The sequence below is a fragment of the Musa acuminata genome, chromosome BXJ2-8 (assembly GCF_036884655.1).
Source record: "Musa acuminata AAA Group cultivar baxijiao chromosome BXJ2-8, Cavendish_Baxijiao_AAA, whole genome shotgun sequence".
Lineage (NCBI taxonomy): Eukaryota > Viridiplantae > Streptophyta > Magnoliopsida > Zingiberales > Musaceae > Musa > Musa acuminata.
The window spans coordinates 39,930,542-39,951,011 of record NC_088345.1 but is presented as its reverse complement, the minus strand read 5'-3'; the positions used below and the strand labels follow the sequence as shown (position 1 = coordinate 39,951,011).

The following is a 20,470-nucleotide window of genomic DNA, read 5'->3' as shown; positions in this document are numbered from 1 at the left end:
CATGGCAGTGTTTATCAATTCATATATCTCCCCCTTTGTCATCAACAAAAAGCATAGTAATTATGATACCAGGAAAATAATTTATAGAGGAATTTTACATAGATTGCTTTAAATACGTCTTCCCCTTTTTGTTATAATCCATTGTCTATGTAAAGATTTTGCAGGATGGAATACATACACATGAATCACTTCATCAAATCTATTTCAGAAACTTATTTTTCATGAAAGTGTACGAGAAAATCTGTTTTATAGCATTCGAACAAATAAGATGCATTTGGACAAGATTTTGTTGCAGATTTTCACATATAAACATGGCAATCAAGTGATCTGATCATTCAATATAGTCCGAAAAATAATTTTAACAAATTCATCTATTCGGACACATCAACATTCCTAATTCTCTTTAAATGAAATCAAATTGTTCTTCACTTAGAGGTTTTGTAAAAATGTCAGCCAGTTGATGTTTGGTATCAATGAACTCTATGGTTACGTCATGATTAGTGACATGATCTCGTATAAAGTGATATCTAATATCAATATGTTTTGTTCTTGAGTGTTGTATAGGATTTTTAGTTAAGTATATTGCACTCGTGTTATCACATTTAATGGGAATATCTTTAAGATTAACTTTGTAATCTTCTAAAGTGTTTTTCATCCATACAACTTGTGCACAGCATGCACTTGCTGCAATATATTCAGCTTTGGTTGTTGATAGAGCAACCGAGCTTTGTTTCTTAGATGACCAGGATACAAGGGCATGTCCTAAAAATTGACATGATCCTGATGTGCTTTTTCTATCTAGTCTACAGCCAGCGAAGTCCGCATCAGCATAAGCTGTTAACTCAAAATTTTCTGATTTTGGGTACCATAATCCTAGATTTGTGGTTCCATTAAGATATCTAAGTATTCTTTTGACTGCTTTGAGATGAGATATCTTAGGGTTTGATTGAAATCTAGCACAAAGTCCTACACTGAACATAATGTCTGGTCTGGTGGCAGTGAGGTAAAGTAAACTTCCTATCATACCCCTATAAGTCTTTTGATTAAAGCTTTCTCCACTTTCATCAATTTCTAACTTAGTGGAGGTGCTCATAGGGGTGTTAATAGCCTTTGAGTTGTTCATATTAAACTTTTTTAATAAATTCATAGCATATTTTGTTTGACTAATAAAGATTCCGTTGCTTAATTGTTTGATTTGTAAACCTAAGAAGAATGTTAATTCTCCCATTAAGCTCATTTCGAATTCAAGACTCATGGTTCTAGCAAAAGTTTCACAGAGAGATTCATTTGTAGAGCCAAAGATAATATCATCAACATAAATCTGAACAATGAGAAAATTATTTTCAAAATTCTTGATAAATAATATAGTATCAACCTTGCCTTTTGTGAAATTATTTTCGACAAGAAAAGAACTAAGTCTCTCATACCAAGCCCTTGGGGCTTGTTTTAAACCATAGAGAGCTTTAGTTAATCTAAACACATGATTAGGGAGGCTATCATTTTCAAAACCAGGAGGTTGTTCAACATAAACTTCTTCGGAGATAAAGCCATTTAGAAAAGCGCTTTTAACATCCATTTGAAACAACTTAAAATTATTACTGCTAGCGTAGGCAAGGAGTATCCTTATGGCTTCCAATCGAGCCACAGGAGCGAATGTTTCTTCGTAATCGATACCTTATTCTTGGTTGAAACCTTTGGCCACTAATCTAGCCTTGTTTCTAACCACGATACCATTTTCATTTTGCTTGTTTCTGAAGACCCATTTAGTACCAATAACTAAATGGTCATTTGGCCTAGGAACAAGCTTCCACACTTCATTTCTCTCAAATTGATTTAATTCATCTTGCATTGCGATAATCCATGAATCATCTTTCATGGCTTCATCAATGCATTTGGGTTCAATTTGGGAGAGAAAGGCAGCATTCGCATAAAAGGTTTTAAGAGAAGATCGTGTTTGAACCCCCTTTGACGTGTCTCCTAGGATTAGCTCCTTAGGGTGAGCATCTACATACTTCCAATCCTTCGGTAAGGATATTTCGGAAGTGGATGCATCCAGGTTGTTAGTTGGAGAAGGGGTTTCATTTAAATTCAAGGAATCAAAATTAATATCTTCATCAAGATCATTTTTCGTGATTTCGGAAATCTCATTGAAAACAACATGAATGGATTCTTCAATAATTAGAGTTTTTTTATTGAAGATACGAAAGGCTTTAGAAACTGTAGAATAACCAAGAAAGATTCCTTCATCGGATTTAGCATCAAATTTTCCTAAGTTGTCTTTTTCATTCAAGATAAAACACTTACACCCAAAGACTTTAAAATATGAAACGTTGGGTTTTTTATTGTTCCATAACTCATAGGGAGTTTTGGTTAGTAGAGGTCTCACTAGAACTCTATTTAAAATGTAGCATGCAGTATTTACGGCTTCGACCCAAAAATATTTGGGTAGGTTGTGTTCATTCAACATGGTTCTTGCCATTTCTTGTAAATTTCGATTTTTTCTTTCTACAACTCCATTTTGTTGAGGGTTTCTAAGAGTAGAGAAATTATGGTTATATCCATTGAGTTCACAAAATTCCTGGAAATCATGGTTTTGAAATTCACCACCATGATCACTTCTAATTGACGAAATCATAGAACCTTTCTCATTCTAAACGAGTTTGCAAAACTTGGTAAAAGATCTAAGGCATTCACTTTTCTATTTTAAGAAGTAAGTCCATGTGTATCTGCTATAGTCATCCACGATGACGAAAGCGTATTTGCTACCTCCTAGGCTTGATGTGGAGATGGGTCCGAACAAGTCCATATGGATCAATTGTAAGGGCCTAGAGGTGCTTATTTATTTTTAGATTTGAAGCTACTCTTAATTTGTTTACCTAATTGGCAAGCATCACATACATTATCTTTGATGAACTTGATATGAGGAATTCCTCTTACAAGTTCTTTGGATGATATTTGAGTGATTAGCTTCATGCTAGCATGACCTAATCTTCTGTGCCATATCCAAGCATTCTCATTTAAAGCAGAAAAACATATTTCATTACATAAATCATTGATGTCAATAGTGTATACGTTATTTTGTTTTAATGCAATCATAGATATGTTTTTGTGTGGTTTTTCAATGATGCAAGCATTAGATTCAAATCTGATAATATATCCTTTATCACACAATTGACTAATGCTCAAGAGGTTATGTTTTAGACCATCAACTAGCAAAACATCTTCAATAGAGAAGTTGGATTTGTTACCTATGGTTCCTTTGCCAATGATTTTACCCTTGTTGTTGTCTCCGAATGTGACATATCCTTCATCTATGCTAGTGAGCTTAGAGAATTGGGATGGATCTCCGGTCATATGCCTTGAGCATCCACTATCAAGGTACCATCTCTTGCTCCTAGCTTGCGATGGTTTAGTTTTTTACAAGAAAGGATGATGTTTAGATACCCATTTGCTTTTGGGTTCCTCACAAATAGATCTACATTTTCTATCATGTTGCATAGAATTTGTCATGGTTCCTTTAGGAACCCAAATCAATTTGTTTGGACTAATTTTCCTGAATCGACAATAATGCGTCCTGTGTCCAAACTTGCAACAAAAGTTGCATTTGCTTTGATGTCTAACATGTAAGATGGGGCCTTTTGCGAAGGTAGTTGGATTTTGGTGAGGACTCCTCACAAATCCAATCCCACTTCTTTTGGGAACATGACCCTTGTTTGTAAGGATCATGTTTAATGACTTGCTACCAACCTCGAATTTCTTCAAGGTGTCCTTAAGTAGCAAGTTTTCTTTTTGAAGAGTTTATAGATCAAGGCATTTTATGCATGAGTTTAAACTATCACTATGTTCAGCATTTAACTTATCAAACTTGTAAATAAGACTATCATACTCCTTTTTTAGCAATTTGTATTTACCACTAATAGTCTTACACTCATCAAACAATTCATGGAAAGCATTTAATAATTCATCGAATGATACATCTGCATCTAATGAATTTGTTACCTCGTCTTCGATGGCCATTAGGGCGTAATGAGCAACTTGCTCGGTGTTGGTCTCCTCTTCTTCGGACACGCTCGAGTCGTCCCATGTTGCTTGAAGCGCCTTCTTCTTTGATGTTCTTCTTTTGACTTGGGGACAATCACTCTTGTAGTGTCCTGGCTTTTTGCATTCATAGCAGATCACTTGGTCCTTCTTGGGTTCAAGTTTATTTTTCGCGTCATTCTTAAACTTGTTTCTTTTAAAGAACTTTTTAAACTTTCTTGTTAAAAGTGCCAAGTCATCATCACAGTCCTCATCACTTGAGTTTTCTCTCAAGTGGCATTCAGAAGTTTTGAGTGCCATATCCTTCCTGTTCTTTGGAAGGATATCTTCTTGCTCTTCATGAGCTTTACAAGTCATTTCGTAGGTCATTAATGACCCGATTAGTTCTTCAAGAGGGAAGTTGCGCAGATCTTTTGCCTCTTGAATAGCAGTGACTTTAGGATCCCAACTCTTAGGAAGGGATCTTAGTATCTTATTTACGAGTTCAAAATCCGAAAAACTTTTTCCGAGTCCTTTCAAACCGTTGACGACATCCGTGAAACGGGTAAACATGTCGCCAATGGTTTCACTCGGTTTCATTCGGAAAAGTTCAAAAAAATGCAACAACAGATTGATTTTTGACTCTTTCACTCTACTTGTGCCCTCGTGGGTCACTTCAAGTGTGTGCCAAATATCAAATGCAGTTTCGCAAATTGAAACACGATTAAACTCGTTTTTATCAAGTGCGCAAAATAAGGCATTCATAGCCTTTGCATTAAGAGCGAAAGCCTTCTTTTCCAATTCATTCCAATCGATCATTGGAAGAGAAGACTTTGAAAATCCGTTTTCAACAAGGTTCCACAGTTCAAAATCCATAGAAATAAGAAAGATCCTCATTCGGGTCTTCCAGTAGGTGTAGTCCATCCCACTGAACATGGGTGGACGTGTAATAGAATGCCCCTCTTGGTTTTCGGCGTATCCCATCTCTCTTGGGTTTTAATCTGTTAGAGAGTTAACCTTGCTCTGATACCAATTGTTAGGATCAAGAGCACAAAGAGGGGGGGTGAATTAGTGCAGCGGAAATCTTTCAGCGATTTAAAAACGAAAGCTGGGTTCGTCCGATAAAAACGATTTCGATGTAAAAGCCGATTCTAAGATTACTTAAGATTAAGCGCAGTTTACGTCTAAGTACAGTTTACGTCTAAACTGAGTTTGTGTCTAAATACAGTTTGCGTCTAAATGCAGTTTTGCGTCTAAACACAGTTTTACGTCTAAACGCAGTTTTATGTCTAAACTCAGTTTACGTCTAAACTCAGTTTACGTCTAAGCGCAGTTTTACGTCTAAACGCAGTTTGCGTCTAAAAGTAGTTTACGTCTAAAACACAGTTTTATGTCCAAACACAGTTTGCGCAGTTTGCGTCTAAACACAGTTTTACGTCTAAACGCAGTTTGCGTCTAAACGCAGTTTTACGTCTAAACGTAGTTTGCGTCTAAAACAGTTTCAAAGAGATCTAAACTTAGAAGCTAGTTCATAAAAAGCGCAGAAGACAGTTTTGCAGAATCAAAACACAAACGTAAGCTGATCGTACGAAAAACACAGATTTACGTCTGAATGCAGATTAGAAAAGATCAGCACTTAGAACTTGTTCGTAAAGGCGCAGAGAACAGTAGTTATGTAGGAGGTTTGCAGTAATGATAAGGTACTCGAAATAAAAGCAAACCAGAGATTTAGAGTGGTTCGGTCAGTCTTGACCTACTCCACTTTTGGCTTCCTCCTCCGACGAGGTCACCGACGTCAACTAGCTGCCTTCCTTCAATGGGCGAAGGCCAACTGCCCTTTTACAGTTTCACTCCTTTTGATGGGCATAGGAGACAACCCTTACAGAACCTTTCTCTCCTCACTTTTACAATTCAGAAGCTTAAATAACAGAAGGAGGAGACTTAAAGGCTTTACAACAATTTTGAGCTCTTAGAATCACAGAAAGAATCAAGATTTCGGTGTAGGTCTATATCATTTCTGTGCTGAATGGGTGGGGTATTTATAGGCCCCAACCCAATTCAAATTTGGAGCTCAAAACGATCAAATCTCGGAATTTCGGGATCAGGAGGTTGCACCTCCTGACTGGAGAGGTTGCACCGCCTGGCAGAGCTCGGAGACTGAGCCCAGGCGGTTGCACCTCTCTGTCAGGGGCGGTTGCACCGCCTGAGTCTGGCTCGGAGACTGAGCCCCAGGCGGTGCCAACTCTTGACTGAGGCGGTTGCACCTCTCTGCCAGAGCTCGAAGACCGAGCTCAGGCGGTGCTACCTCTCTGTCAGGGAGGTTGCACCGCCCAGTCTAGCTCGAAGACTAAGCTCAGGCGGTGCTACCTCTCAATCAGGGAGGTTGCATCGCCCAGTCTAGCTCGAAGACTAAGCTCAGGCGGTTGCACCTCCTGGCTAGGGCGGTTGCACCTCCTGGTGCAATCAGGGTCCGAATGGTTAGCTCCATTCGGCCCAATTTCAATCTTTTCAAGGGCCCAATTGCCCCAAGATTAAGCTAATGGGATCACCTCCCATTTTCCAACTTAATCAATGTGCTAACTACGATTAAATCTAAGACAATTTCTGCAGCATTGCTCCGATGCGTCAATCGCTTCTTCCGGCGAGGTTCCGGCGAACTTCCGTCGATCATCCGATGAACCCTCGGTGATTCTTCTGCGGACTTCCGGCAAACTCCTGGACTTTGCGACGATCCACTTGGCGAGTTCCGACGAGCTTTGCTTGGCAAGCTTCTGGACTTCTCGGATCTGTTCTCGCAGAACCTCCGACGACCGTCCGAACTTCCGTCGAACTCTCGAACTCCCAACGTGATCATGATCTTGACTCCGGCGCAACTCCTGCTGCTTGTCTAACTTTCATGGTAGTTAATCATGCACACTTATTTCAACACATAGATTAGACAACAAATGACAATTGACTTCATCATCAAAATCCGAGATTCAACAGGTTCTAGGATGGGTGACCCCATGTTGCACTCGTTTTTGCACCCCGAGCAGCCAAAACCACTCCCGTCGACCTCCGAGGCGATTGTTTTGGGCCTCGGAATTTGCCGTGACTGCTACGCTGTCAGTCTCGTGGGGCTCGGAGAGAGCTTTCCGGAATGGGGCCGCAATAGCGATTCCGAGTTCGTTCGAGAAAGTCCCGATGGTTTCGGCACGCGCTTGCCGTGTCCGGTACGCGGTCGGCTTCGTGGGCATCGGAGAGATCCGACAATTGTGATTCCGAGATCGTTTAAGAGTACAAAGGCGAGGGACGATGCACAAAAAATGAGTGCGATCATACCAGCACTAAAGCACCGGATCCCATCAGAACTCTGAAGTTAAGCGTGCTTGGGCGAGAGTAGTGTTAGGATCGAGAGCACTAAGAGGGGGGGGGGGTGAATTAGTGCAGCGGAAATCTTACAATAATTAAAAAAACCAAAAGCTGCGTTCGTTCAAAAACTATTATGATGCAAAAGCAAATTCTCAGTTTGTATCTAAGTGCAGTTTGCGTCTAAGCGCAAATTGCGTTTAAGCGCAGTTTTGCGTCTAAGCGCAGTTTTGCGTCTAAGCGCAGTTTTGCGTCTAAACTCAGATTTACGTCTAAATGCAGATTTACGTCTAAACGCAGTTTTACGTCTAAACGCAGTTTTACGTCTAAACGCAGATTTACGTCTAAACGTAGATTTACGTCTAAACGCAGATTTACGTCTAAACGCAGATTTACGTCTAAACGCAGTTTTACGTCTAGACGCAGATTTACGTCTAAACTTTGAGACTTGTTTGTATACTCGCAGAAGGCAGTATGCAGTTGAAATCAAGACGTAAACGTGAACTGAAATCTGATGATTGAGCGAGGAAAGCCGATTTACGTCTGAATGCAGATTTGGAAGAACAGCACTTAGAACTTGTTCGTGAAAGCGCAGAGAGCAGTAGCAATGGAGGAGGTTTGCAGTAATGATAAAGTGCTCGAAAATAAACGCAAACCAGAGATTTAGAGTGGTTCGGTCAGCCTTGACCTACTCCACTTTTGGCTCCCTCCACCGACGAGGTTGCCGACGTCAACTAGGTGCCTTCCTTCAATGGGCGAAGGCTAACTGCCCTTTTACAGTTTCTCTCCTTTTGACAGGCTTAGGAGACAACCTTTACAGATGTTTTCTCTCCTCTCTTTACAACTCAAACTTGAAGAACAGAAGGAGGAGGAAAACTAGCAGTTTTGAGCTCTAAGAACCACTGAAAAGATCAAGATTTCGGGTCAGTTCTTGCTCAATTCAGTGCTGAATGGGTGGGGTATTTATAGGCCCCAACCCAATTCAAAATTCGAGCTCAAAACAATCAAATCGATCAAATCCCAGAATTCTGGGATCAGGCGGTTGCACCTCTCGACTGGAGAGGTGGCACCGCCTGGCAGAGCTCGAAGACTGAGCTCTGCCGATTGCTTCTCTCTGCCAGAGCTCGAAGACTGAGCTCGATGGTTGCATCACCTGGCAGAGCTCGAAGACTGAGCTTGGTGATTGCATCACCTGGCAGAGCTCGAAACTGAGCTCGGTGGTTGCATCACCTGGCAGAGCTTCAAGCTGAGCTCAGGCTGATCCACCTCTCTGCCAGAGCTCGAAGACTGAGCTTGGTGAATGCATCACCTGGCAGAGCTCGAGACTGAGCTCAGGCTGATGCACCTCTCTGCCAGAGCTCGAAGACTGAGCTCGGTGGTTGCATCGCCTGGCAGAGCTCGGAACTTGAGCTCTGGCGGTGCAACCTCCTGGCTGGGGCGGTTGCACCTCCCAACCCCACAGCCCAGGCGGTTGCACCTCCTGGCTGGGGCGGTTGCACCTCCTGGTGCAATCAGGGTCCGAATGGTTCACTCCATTCGGCCCACTTTGAATCTTTTCAGGGGCCCAATTGCCCCAGGATTAAGCTAATGGGATCACCTCCCATTTTCATGCTTAATCATCATGCTAACTACGATTAACTCTAAGACAACTTCTGCAGCTTTGCTCCGATGCGTCAATCGCTTCTTCCGGCGAGTTTCCTGCCAACTTCCGTCGATCAACCGATAACCCTCGGTGATCCTTCTGCGGACATCCGGCATACTCCTGGACTTTGCGACGATCCACTTGGCAAGTTCCGACGAGCTTCGCTTGGCAAGCTTCTGGACTTCTCGGATCTGTTCTCTCTGAACCTCCGACGACCGTCCGAACTTCCGTCGAACTCTCGAACTCCCAACGTGATCATGATCTTGACTCCGGCGCAACTCCTGCTGCTTGTCTTACTCTCATCGTAGTTAATCCTGCACACTTAAAACAAAACTTCGATCGAGACAATTAATCCTAAGCAATTAACCAAGTTGTCCGACATGTCATTGGTCCCTCGACGCTTCGTCCGATTCTTCGGCGCATCGTCCTCTCCTGCAGCCTATTGCCCAATCGGTCAGTTGACTCCGCAACTCCGATATCCTTGGCACAATACCCGCTCTTCTTGGCCCGATGCCCGAGTTCACGGCCCGAAGCCTTATGTCGATACGTCGACCGATCCACCGGCCCGACGTCCAATCTTCTGACATGTTCCTTCGGCACAACATGATTTTCCTGCTTTAATTGTCTCATCCTGATCGAAGCATCCTGCGTCACTCAAAATGCAGATTAAATCATAAACATATATCAAGTAGTTTCATCATCAAAATACGAGATTCAACAATCTCCCCCTTTTTGATGATGACAACCACTTGATGACGGAGTTAACCTTAACTCCCGGAGTTTAAACAAACTCCCCCTATCAATATGCCATATTGATAGAACCTTGAATTCAAACTGAATTCAAGTCATTGCAATATTCATCATGAATACTTGCAATACGTCAACATGAACTTATGCATAAACTTATGCATCACATGTCATGTCATCAACATACTTCTCCCCCTTTGTCATCAACAAAAAGGAGAAGTACTACAATCAAGTGTTTGTGATATTGGTTCAACTCATTGCATGAAAAACATAATATCAAGTTTTATCATCATGCAAGTTTGCTAATATCAACATGAAAAATTACGATGTAAGCTTTTGATATCATAACGCAAACATTTCAAGTGTTTATCAATTGTAGCATTTCATCACATGGTAAGATATCAACGCGTAAAATTACGATACAAGCTCTTGATATCTTAACGCATGATGCAAACATGGCATAATGCAAGTTTGGCAATCATAGCATCAATTCATATATTTCTCACCCTTTGTTATCAACAAAACGGAGAACGATATAAGCAAATTTTAAACATAAGTGCTTGTAATTATTCATGTCATAACTAGGTTCATGTCATTTTCCAACAGTGAGTGATAGGATATCAATTATACAAACATCTCAAGGAAAACATGACATGGAGATAGCTTTGAAAACTTCTTCCTTTTTTTGTTATTATCTTTTTGCATGAAGGAGGAAGACTATTTGTGATACATGCTATTTGTGAGTTTACTTTGAGTGAAGTTAGAATCGATGAGAGATTAAATCATGCTTCATTTTTACAAGGACCAAGATCTGTATGTGAAATAAATCCTTGCAAGTAAAAACACTTTCATCCATATTCATCAAATCCATTTTTCAAAAAATATTTTTCACATGATGTGTGTATGAGAGATGTATTTGCTAGTTAATTACATATGTCAAAAATCAATGATATGAACTAAACTTGATATGACATATGCTTGTTAAGTTTGGAAGAGAGTGAACTTGATATGTTAGATTCAAGAGAATCCGAAAATGAAATTTGACTCTTTCTTCCATTCGGACAAGGTTTTGCTATAGATATTCAATTACAATCATAAAGGTAAAGCATGCTTGTTATCATGGAAGTTTTGTATTCAAGCATATAATTTTCAACATGTAATTGTGTAAAATCATTATGCCAGTCAAGTGATTCAATCATAAAGATAAGACATACTCATCATCATGATAGTATGATAGCAGGTTTACCATATACAAGCTAGCAGAAAATTTGTACATTTTAAGGCCCGCAAGCTAGCAATTTTGAGATGTTCAAGAAAGCAACTCTTGCTTCTTGATATATGCAAATTTGTCAAGTTTTGCTAGATGTGCAAGTTAGCATTTTTGCCTCTTGAGATAGGCAAGCTAGCAATCAAGTTTTTTCATCTTCTTGACTTGTACAAGCTAGCTATCTCCCCCTTTGTCATTGTCAACAAGGGAAAAACCCTTTACATCAATTTCTAAATCATGACAAAGGTAAGTAATCAATCTTATTTGTGCATCATTATAGTTTCAATGCACAAATTTATTAACATTACATTTCAAAAAAAATTTATGCATGATACCGAAAAATCAATCATCATCATGAGCATATCAAACATGATATTCAAGCATTCATGATACATCATTTTGGCAGCATGATCATAGATATTCAAACGATGGTATCTAGAATTCATTACATCCTATTATGCATGATCATTAACTCCTCATTTGTATTTCATGCATTATTTCATTTCATCTCATAAGGAATATCAAGAAGAGTTATTGGATGATGAGATAAATATTTTATGAATACACAGAATATCATAAGTGTTTCATGTATTCATATTATCACATGAAGCATATTATCATTTTTAAGATTCATAACATGAATAACGTTATTACTATTTCATCAAAATTAGTTTCGAGATTCACATAATATCATGAAATCATTAATCTCGATAAAATGGGAAAAACATTTTCTTTTTAAGTGATTCTTTTAACACATCATAAAAAAGAAAAACTCATTCATAATTCAAGTGATTTACAAGATATCATAAATGAATTTATCACTTGTATTTCACCAAAATCGAAAACTCTTAGAGATAGAAAATGATTGAAGCATTTAATCTGATTGAAGAATGATTCATATTTAAAGTGTAGCATTTGTCAGATCTGAAATCATCAAGTATAACTTTAATATTTTCATTGCAACATTAAGCAAGGTTTCATTGAACATAATTTTGAATGATTCTTATAAATGCCTAAAACTTCTTTAGTTTTAATTTATGATTGACTTTATAATAGCATGCTCAAATCTTTATTTTTATGTCAAAACCATACATTATATTTAATAAACAAAGACAATGAAAAATATCAAGCCTTCCAGACAAAAGCCATGTATCGTCATTGAAAAGCAATATGAAAATCATCAAAATATACATTCTTGCTTCTCAAGCACATAAGATTAATCTCACTAGGTGTAAAATCATTAGATTTCTATCTTGCATTAACATAAGACATGCAATTTTCATTATCATTTTCAAGATTACAAGCATGATCATATTTTTGCATTTTCATTGTTAAATTATTAAAAATATAATTTTCAAGAAAATTTAAAGAAAAAGAAAAGTGCATCATGAAAAGCATCATGTAATTTCGAAGTAAATTAGGGGGATTTCGATTACCTCATCATTGTAGGCTGTTAAGGCGTAGTTTGCCGCCTTGCTTTTGTTGACTTTCTCTTCTTCGGAGGAGCTCGATTCATCCCAATTTTTGTTCTTCTTCTTGCGTTTAAAGCAAGTAGTTCCATTCTTTTTGCTTTTTAATTTTCGTTTCATTTTAAGTTCACCATCACTTGAGCTTATGCTCGAGTGGTCTTCAAATGTTCTATGTCCCAAATCCTTCCTGTTCTTTGGAAGGTTGGTTTGTTCATCATTGTCCTCATCACTTGAGTCATCGCTCAAGTGGCATTCATTTGTCCAGAGTTCCAAATCCTTCCTGTTCTTTGGAAGGTGGTTCTCAAGTTCTTCACGTGCATTGCACGTCATTTCATATGTGATCAATGAACCAATTAGTTCTTCAAGTGGAAAATGGTTCAAGTTTTTCGATTCTTGAATAGCAGTTACTTTTGAATCCCAAGTTTTAGAAAGTGAGCGCAAAACTTTGTTAACGAGTTCAAAATCCGAAAAGCTTTTACCAAGTGATTTTAAACCATTGACGACATCCGTAAAACGGGTGTACATGTCAACAACGGTTTCGCTTGGTTTCATATGAAAAAGCTCGAAATCAAGCAGTAGAATATTAACTTTCGAGTCTTTGACTCTACTAGTTCCCTCGTGCGTGATTTCAAGAGTGCGCCATATATCGAAAGCCGTTTCACACGTAGAAATCCGATTGAACTCATTTTTGTCCAATGCGCAAAATAAGGCATTCATAGCCTTTGCGTTTAAAGAAAAATTCTTCTTCTCCAAAACCGACCATTCGTTCATCGGTTTGGAGGGAAGTTGAAAACCGTTTTCAATGATATTCCATAAATCCAGATTTAGAGAAATTAAGAAAACTCTCATTCGAGTTTTCCAATAAGTGTAGTCCAATCCGTTAAAGAACGGTGGACGAAAGACCGAACAGCCCTCTTGAAAAGTCATTTCTCTCGGGTGTAAATCCGAAATGAGAAATACCCCGCTCTGATACCAATTGTTAGGATCGAGAGCACTAAGAGGGGGGGGGGGTGAATTAGTGCAGCGGAAATCTTACAATAATTAAAAAAACCAAAAGCTGCGTTCGTTCAAAAACTATTATGATGCAAAAGCAAATTCTCAGTTTGTATCTAAGTGCAGTTTGCGTCTAAGCGCAGATTGCGTTTAAGCGCAGTTTTGCGTCTAAGCGCAGTTTTGCGTCTAAGCGCAGTTTTGCGTCTAAACTCAGATTTACGTCTAAATGCAGATTTACGTCTAAACGCAGTTTTACGTCTAAACGCAGTTTTACGTCTAAACGTAGATTTACGTCTAAACGTAGATTTACGTCTAAACGCAGATTTACGTCTAAACGCAGTTTTACGTCTAAACGCAGATTTACGTCTAAACGCAGTTTTACGTCTAGACGCAGATTTACGTCTAAACTTTGAGACTTGTTTGTATACTCGCAGAAGGCAGTATGCAGTTGAAATCAAGACGTAAACGTGAACTGAAATCTGATGATTGAGCGAGGAAAGCCGATTTACGTCTGAATGCAGATTTGGAAGAACAGCACTTAGAACTTGTTCGTGAAAGCGCAGAGAGCAGTAGCAATGGAGGAGGTTTGCAGTAATGATAAAGTGCTCGAAAATAAATGCAAACCAAAGATTTAGAGTGGTTCGGTCAGCCTTGACCTACTCCACTTTTGGCTCCCTCCACCGACGAGGTTGCCGACGTCAACTAGGTGCCTTCCTTCAATGGGCGAAGGCTAACTGCCCTTTTACAGTTTCTCTCCTTTTGACAGGCTTAGGAGACAACCTTTACAGATGTTTTCTCTCCTCTCTTTACAACTCAAACTTGAAGAACAGAAGGAGGAGGAAAACTAGCAGTTTTGAGCTCTAAGAACCACTGAAAAGATCAAGATTTCGGGTCAGTTCTTGCTCAATTCAGTGCTGAATGGGTGGGGTATTTATAGGCCCCAACCCAATTCAAAATTCGAGTTCAAAACAATCAAATCGATCAAATCCCAGAATTCTGGGATCAGGCGGTTGCACCTCTCGACTGGAGAGGTGGCACCGCCTGGCAGAGCTCGAAGACTGAGCTCTGCCGATTGCTTCTCTCTGCCAGAGCTCGAAGACTGAGCTCGATGGTTGCATCACCTGGCAGAGCTCGAAGACTGAGCTTGGTGATTGCATCACCTGGCAGAGCTCGAAACTGAGCTCGGTGGTTGCATCACCTGGCAGAGCTTCAAGCTGAGCTCAGGCTGATCCACCTCTCTGCCAGAGCTCGAAGACTGAGCTTGGTGAATGCATCACCTGGCAGAGCTCGAGACTGAGCTCAGGCTGATGCACCTCTCTGCCAGAGCTCGAAGACTGAGCTCGGTGGTTGCATCGCCTGGCAGAGCTCGGAACTTGAGCTCTGGCGGTGCAACCTCCTGGTTGGGGCGGTTGCACCTCCCAACCCCACAGCCCAGGCGGTTGCACCTCCTGGCTGGGGCGGTTGCACCTCCCAACCCCACAGCCCAGGCGGTTGCACCTCCTGGCTGGGGCGGTTGCACCTCCTGGTGCAATCAGGGTCCGAATGGTTCACTCCATTCGGCCCACTTTGAATCTTTTCAGGGGCCCAATTGCCCCAGGATTAAGCTAATGGGATCACCTCCCATTTTCATGCTTAATCATCATGCTAACTACGATTAACTCTAAGACAACTTCTGCAGCTTTGCTCCGATGCGTCAATCGCTTCTTCCGGCGAGTTTCCTGCCAACTTCCGTCGATCAACCGATAACCCTCGGTGATCCTTCTGCGGACATCCGGCATACTCCTGGACTTTGTGACGATCCACTTGGCAAGTTCCGACGAGCTTCGCTTGGCAAGCTTCTGGACTTCTCGGATCTGTTCTCTCTGAACCTCCGACGACCGTCCGAACTTCCGTCGAACTCTCGAACTCCCAACGTGATCATGATCTTGACTCCGGCGCAACTCCTGCTGCTTGTCTTACTCTCATCGTAGTTAATCCTGCACACTTAAAACAAAACTTCGATCGAGACAATTAATCCTAAGCAATTAACCAAGTTGTCCGACATGTCATTGGTCCCTCGACGCTTCGTCCGATTCTTCGGCGCATCGTCCTCTCCTGCAGCCTATTGCCCAATCGGTCAGTTGACTCCGCAACTCCGATATCCTTGGCACAATACCCGCTCTTCTTGGCCCGATGCCCGAGTTCACGGCCCGAAGCCTTCTGTCGATACGTCGACCGATCCACCGGCCCGACGTCCAATCTTCTGACATGTTCCTTCGGCACAACATGATTTTCCTGCTTTAATTGTCTCATCCTGATCGAAGCATCCTGCGTCACTCAAAACGCAGATTAAATCATAAACATATATCAAGTAGTTTCATCATCAAAATACGAGATTCAACAAGTAGTACTAGGATGGGAGACCCACTCGGAAGTCCTCGTGTTGCACTCCTTTTTGCGCCCCGAGCGGCCAAAGGACTTACTTAAAATCCTCTTTTAAGCTTTTCAATTTTTTCAGCATTATGGCCAACAATAAATATGTCATTAACATATAGCAGGAAAATAATGAAATCATCATCTAAAAATTTCTTCATAAACATACAAAGATCAGACATGGTTCTAGGATGGGTGACCCCCTGTTGCACTCATTTTTGCGCCCCAAGCGGCCAAAACCTCTCCCGTCGACCTCCGAGGCGATGGTTTTGGGCCTCGGAATTTGCCGTGACCACTACGTAGTCAGTCTCGTGGGGCTCGGAGAGAGCTTTCCGGAATGGGGCCGCAATAGTTATTCCGAGTTCGTTCGAGAAAGTCCCGGTGGTTTCGGCGCGCGCTTGCCGTGTCCGGTACGCAGTCGGCCTCGTGGGCATCGGAGAGATCCGACAATGGTGATTCTGAGATCGTTCGAGAGTACAAAGGCGAGGGACGACGCACACAAAACTAGTGCGATCATACAAGCACTAAAGCACTGGATCCCATCAGAACTCCGAAGTTAAGCGTGCTTGGGCGAGAGTAGTACTAAGATGGCTGACCCCCTGGGAAGTCCTCGTGTTGCAGTCCGTTTTGCGCCCCGAGCGGCCAAAAGACTTACTTAAAACTCTCTTTTAAGCTTTTCAATTTTTCCAGCATTATGGCCAACAATAAATGTGTCATTAACATATAGCAGGAGAATAATGAAATCATTATCTAAAAATTTCTTCATAAACATACAATGATCAGACATGGTTCTAGGATGGGTGACCCCCTGGGAAGTCCTCGTGTCGCACTCCTTTTTGCGCCCCGAGCGGCCAAAACCTCTCCCGTCGACCCCGAGGCGATGGTTTTGGGCCTCGAAATTTGCCGTGACCGCAACGCAGTCAGTCTCGTGGGTCTCAGAGAGAGCTTTCCGGAATGGGGCCGCAATAGCGATTCCGAGTTCGTTCGAGAAAGTCCCGATGGTTTCGGCGCGCGCTTGCCGTGTCCGGCACGCGGTCGGCCTCGTGGGCATCGGAGAGATCCGACAATGGCGATTCCGAGATCGTTTGAGAGTACAAAGGCGAGAGACGACGCACAAAAAACGAGTGCGATCATACCAGCACTAAAGCACCGGATCCCATCAGAACTCCAAAGTTAAGCGTGCTTGGGCGAGAGTAGTACTAGGATGGTTGACCCCTTGGGAAGTCCTCATATTGCACTCCTTTTTGCGCCCCGAGCGGCCAAAAGACTTACTTAAAACTCTCTTTTAAGCTTTTCAATTTTTCCAGCATTATGGCCAACAATAAATATGTCATTAACATATAGCAGGAGAATAATGAAATCATCATCTAAAAATTTCTTCATAAACATACAATGATCAAACATGGTTCTAGGATGGGTGACCCCCTGTTGCACTCGTTTTTGCGCCCCGAGCGGCCAAAACCTCTCCCGTCGACCTCCGAGGCGATGGTTTTGGGCCTCGGAATTTTTCGTGACCGCTACGCTGTCAGTCTCGTGGGGCTCGGAGAGAGCTTTCCGGAATGGGGCCGCAATAGCGATTCCGAGTTCGTTCGAGAAAGTCCCGATGGTTTCGGCGCATGCTTGCCGTGTCCGGTACGCGGTCGGCCTCGTGGGCATCGGAGAGATCCGACAATGGCGATTCCGAGATCGTTCGAGAGTACAAAGGCGAGGGACGATGCACACAAAACTATTGCGATCATACAAGCACTAAAGCATTGGATTCCATCAGAACTCCGAAGTTAAGCGTGCTTGGGCGAGAGTAGTACTAGGATGGGTGACCCCTTGGGAAGTCCTCATGTTGCACTCATTTTTCCGCCTCGAGCGGCCAAAAGACTTACTTAAAACTCTCTTTTAAGCTTTTCAATTTTTCCAGCATTTTGGCCAACAATAAATGTCATTAACATATAGCAGGAGAATAATGAAATCATGATCTAAAAATTTCTTCATAAACATACAATGATCAGACATGATTCTAGGATGGGTGACCCCCTGGGAAGTCCTCATGTCGCACTCCTTTTTGCGCCCCGTGCGGCCAAAACCTCTCCCGTCGACCTCCGAGGCGATGGTTTTGGGCCTCGGAATTTGTCGTGACCGCTACGCAGTCAGTCTCGTGGGGCTCGGAGAGAGCTTTCCGGAATGGGGCCGCAATAGCGAATCCCATCAGGACTCCGAAGTTAAGCGTGCGTGGGCAAGTGTAGTACTAGGATGGGTGACCCCCTGTTTTGTTCCTATGTTTCAAGAAAAGGGTTGAGTTTGGGTAAATTTGTCACGCCCCTCAAAATATCCACAATATTTAAAGTTTTCATCATAACTAACCCAGGATCCAAACACAGATTTGAGGTCACTAAGAAAACATTCATATCAAAATTTCACCTCTATAGTCTACAAATTCATAACCCTGTGCAATTCATAAACATACCACACATCACTCGATAATTCATACAATCTGAACTCAACTCATCAAAATAATAACCACAACATAAATTCACAAGTCGGGAAGTCTATGCAGTCACCAAACCAACGATTACCATAAGATCATATCATTAAATGAATTTAACTTAACATTCCAAAATCCTATACATGAGGGATCCTTTATCTTACATAAAATCCACATGTTTAGATTCATCGTCACATTTCATAAGATGCAGAGTATCTTATACAACAAATACACATATGCTAACAAAGATCTGCCCAAAATCTTCTAAACTTTCCACCGCCTCAGCCCAATCTTAACATTTAAGCAAACAATACGCTATCCTGAAAAATTTATCAACAAACTGGGTGAGCATAAAGAGCTCAGCAAGTGACTAACATATCCATATCAAAATAGTATAATTTCCAAAGAGATACTGTTTCAAAATACAAGGCAGAATATACGATTTCGTAGACATAATATCATTAGGAGCAGAAACACAATTGTCCTTTCAATCTTACATATTTGGTTCCTAACAGATGGGGCATAGAGTAATTAGAGCATATCAGTAACAAAGGAAATATATCGGAGCTTATCAATGGCATATAAAATGTTCCGAAGCATATCAACGACATATGGAACATTTCGAAGCAAAATCATCAGTGAATGAAGCATTTCAGAGCATAACAAAAACAAATATCGTACAGAAGCTCAAACGTCGTCCTTGACGTTGCAATCATATCATTCTTATCCAGAGCATGAACAGAAACAACTCACCAAAACTCTCAATGTCATATCAAACATATAGAAGGTGTAGTGGGATCTCAGTCAGAATGTGATTCATCCATTTCTGAATGACCACCTTACAAAAGTCTCCCACGTCTGGGAGCTCCATCCACCCACATCTAGGTGAAGTCAGAGGGGGCCGGCAGAGCATCGCAGGCTCTAAGCACATACCCTTTACCATTTCTAGCAAAGGTTCAGAATATCCCACAGAGCGGGCAATAAGCACATACCCTTTACCATTTCTGGCAAAGGTCCAGACAATCCCACACACCAGAGTACAAGAGGGCAGTTTTAACAATAAGTAGCATATATCGGAAGCACACGCGAAACAACAAAACGTACATGTGCCTTTTCAAGACAATATGATGCAAGGAACAAATCTCTCACAAATGTATTCATATTAGGAATGAAATGGAAGCAAGAGTATACAGGGAATCCAAGCAATCATATTTAGCTCAATTCAAATAAGAAGGTTAGAAGAATTCAATATCCAAAGGAATGAAACAGAATACGCGAAATCGACCAAAGCTCAATTTCTAACAGAATTCCAATGGCACATAGAACAAATACTTCAGATTATCAATTATACTCCAATACCCTTAATAAAGCTGTCATTGAAAGATATACCAACCTATTTTCTATTGAAACAAGTTTCGTACGAATCAAAGTTTCCAACAAGGAGTTACCTTTGATTTGGTAACCCAAGGTCAAAACACAATCACTGTTTTGCAGAATACATAGGGTCGGATTCAACAGATACTAGGGTAGGCATTTGGATTCTAAAATTCTCAAACTATATTTCAAAAGAAATATTTTCAAGTCTAGTTTCAAATAAAATCAGTTTGGTACAAATCAGAATTTCCAACAGGGAGTTATAGGCATTTCAGTATCAAAAGGTCATAAATTTTAATCCCTGATTTGCAGCGTTCATAGACTCATTTGCAACAGACGTTTGGGTAAGTATTCGGTATTCAAAATCTTCAAAATTTGTGTCAAAAGAAAGATATAAGAGTCTAATTTCAAACAAACTAGGTCCTGTTCAAATCTGCATTTAGTACTAAAAATTATAGCTGGAATCGTATATAGGGGTCAGTTTACCGAAAAATTTCAGAATCGATGGTTCTTTGCCCAAGGAGAGAACATATCGGTTTCTAAATAGAAATCCTTCAGTTTATTTTGAATCAACATAAAACAGAGACTAAAAATTCTATAGGATGGGGTTAGAACACTTGCCTTTGAGAATTGTTATTTTGTGCATTTTGCAGTTTAGTCCTTGTTTTTATTATATTCACGATTAGGTCCTCAGGGTTTACATATAGGTCCTCAGATTCTTTTTT

At 41.0% G+C, this 20,470-nt stretch overlaps 3 non-coding genes across 3 annotated transcripts; all 3 read left to right on the top strand.

Moving 5' to 3' along the window:
* Positions 1-16,400: 16,400 nt before the first annotated feature.
* Positions 16,401-16,519, top strand: LOC135621080 (5S ribosomal RNA). Its single transcript, XR_010490306.1, has one exon. It is a non-coding gene; the product is annotated as a 5S ribosomal RNA (ribosomal RNA).
* A 498-nt stretch (positions 16,520-17,017) lies between these two features.
* LOC135620858 (5S ribosomal RNA) lies at positions 17,018-17,136 on the top strand. The gene has a single exon (XR_010490088.1). It is a non-coding gene; the product is annotated as a 5S ribosomal RNA (ribosomal RNA).
* A 486-nt stretch (positions 17,137-17,622) lies between these two features.
* Positions 17,623-17,741, top strand: LOC135621241 (5S ribosomal RNA). Its single transcript, XR_010490465.1, has one exon. It is a non-coding gene; the product is annotated as a 5S ribosomal RNA (ribosomal RNA).
* The last annotated feature ends 2,729 nt before the right edge of the window (positions 17,742-20,470 follow it).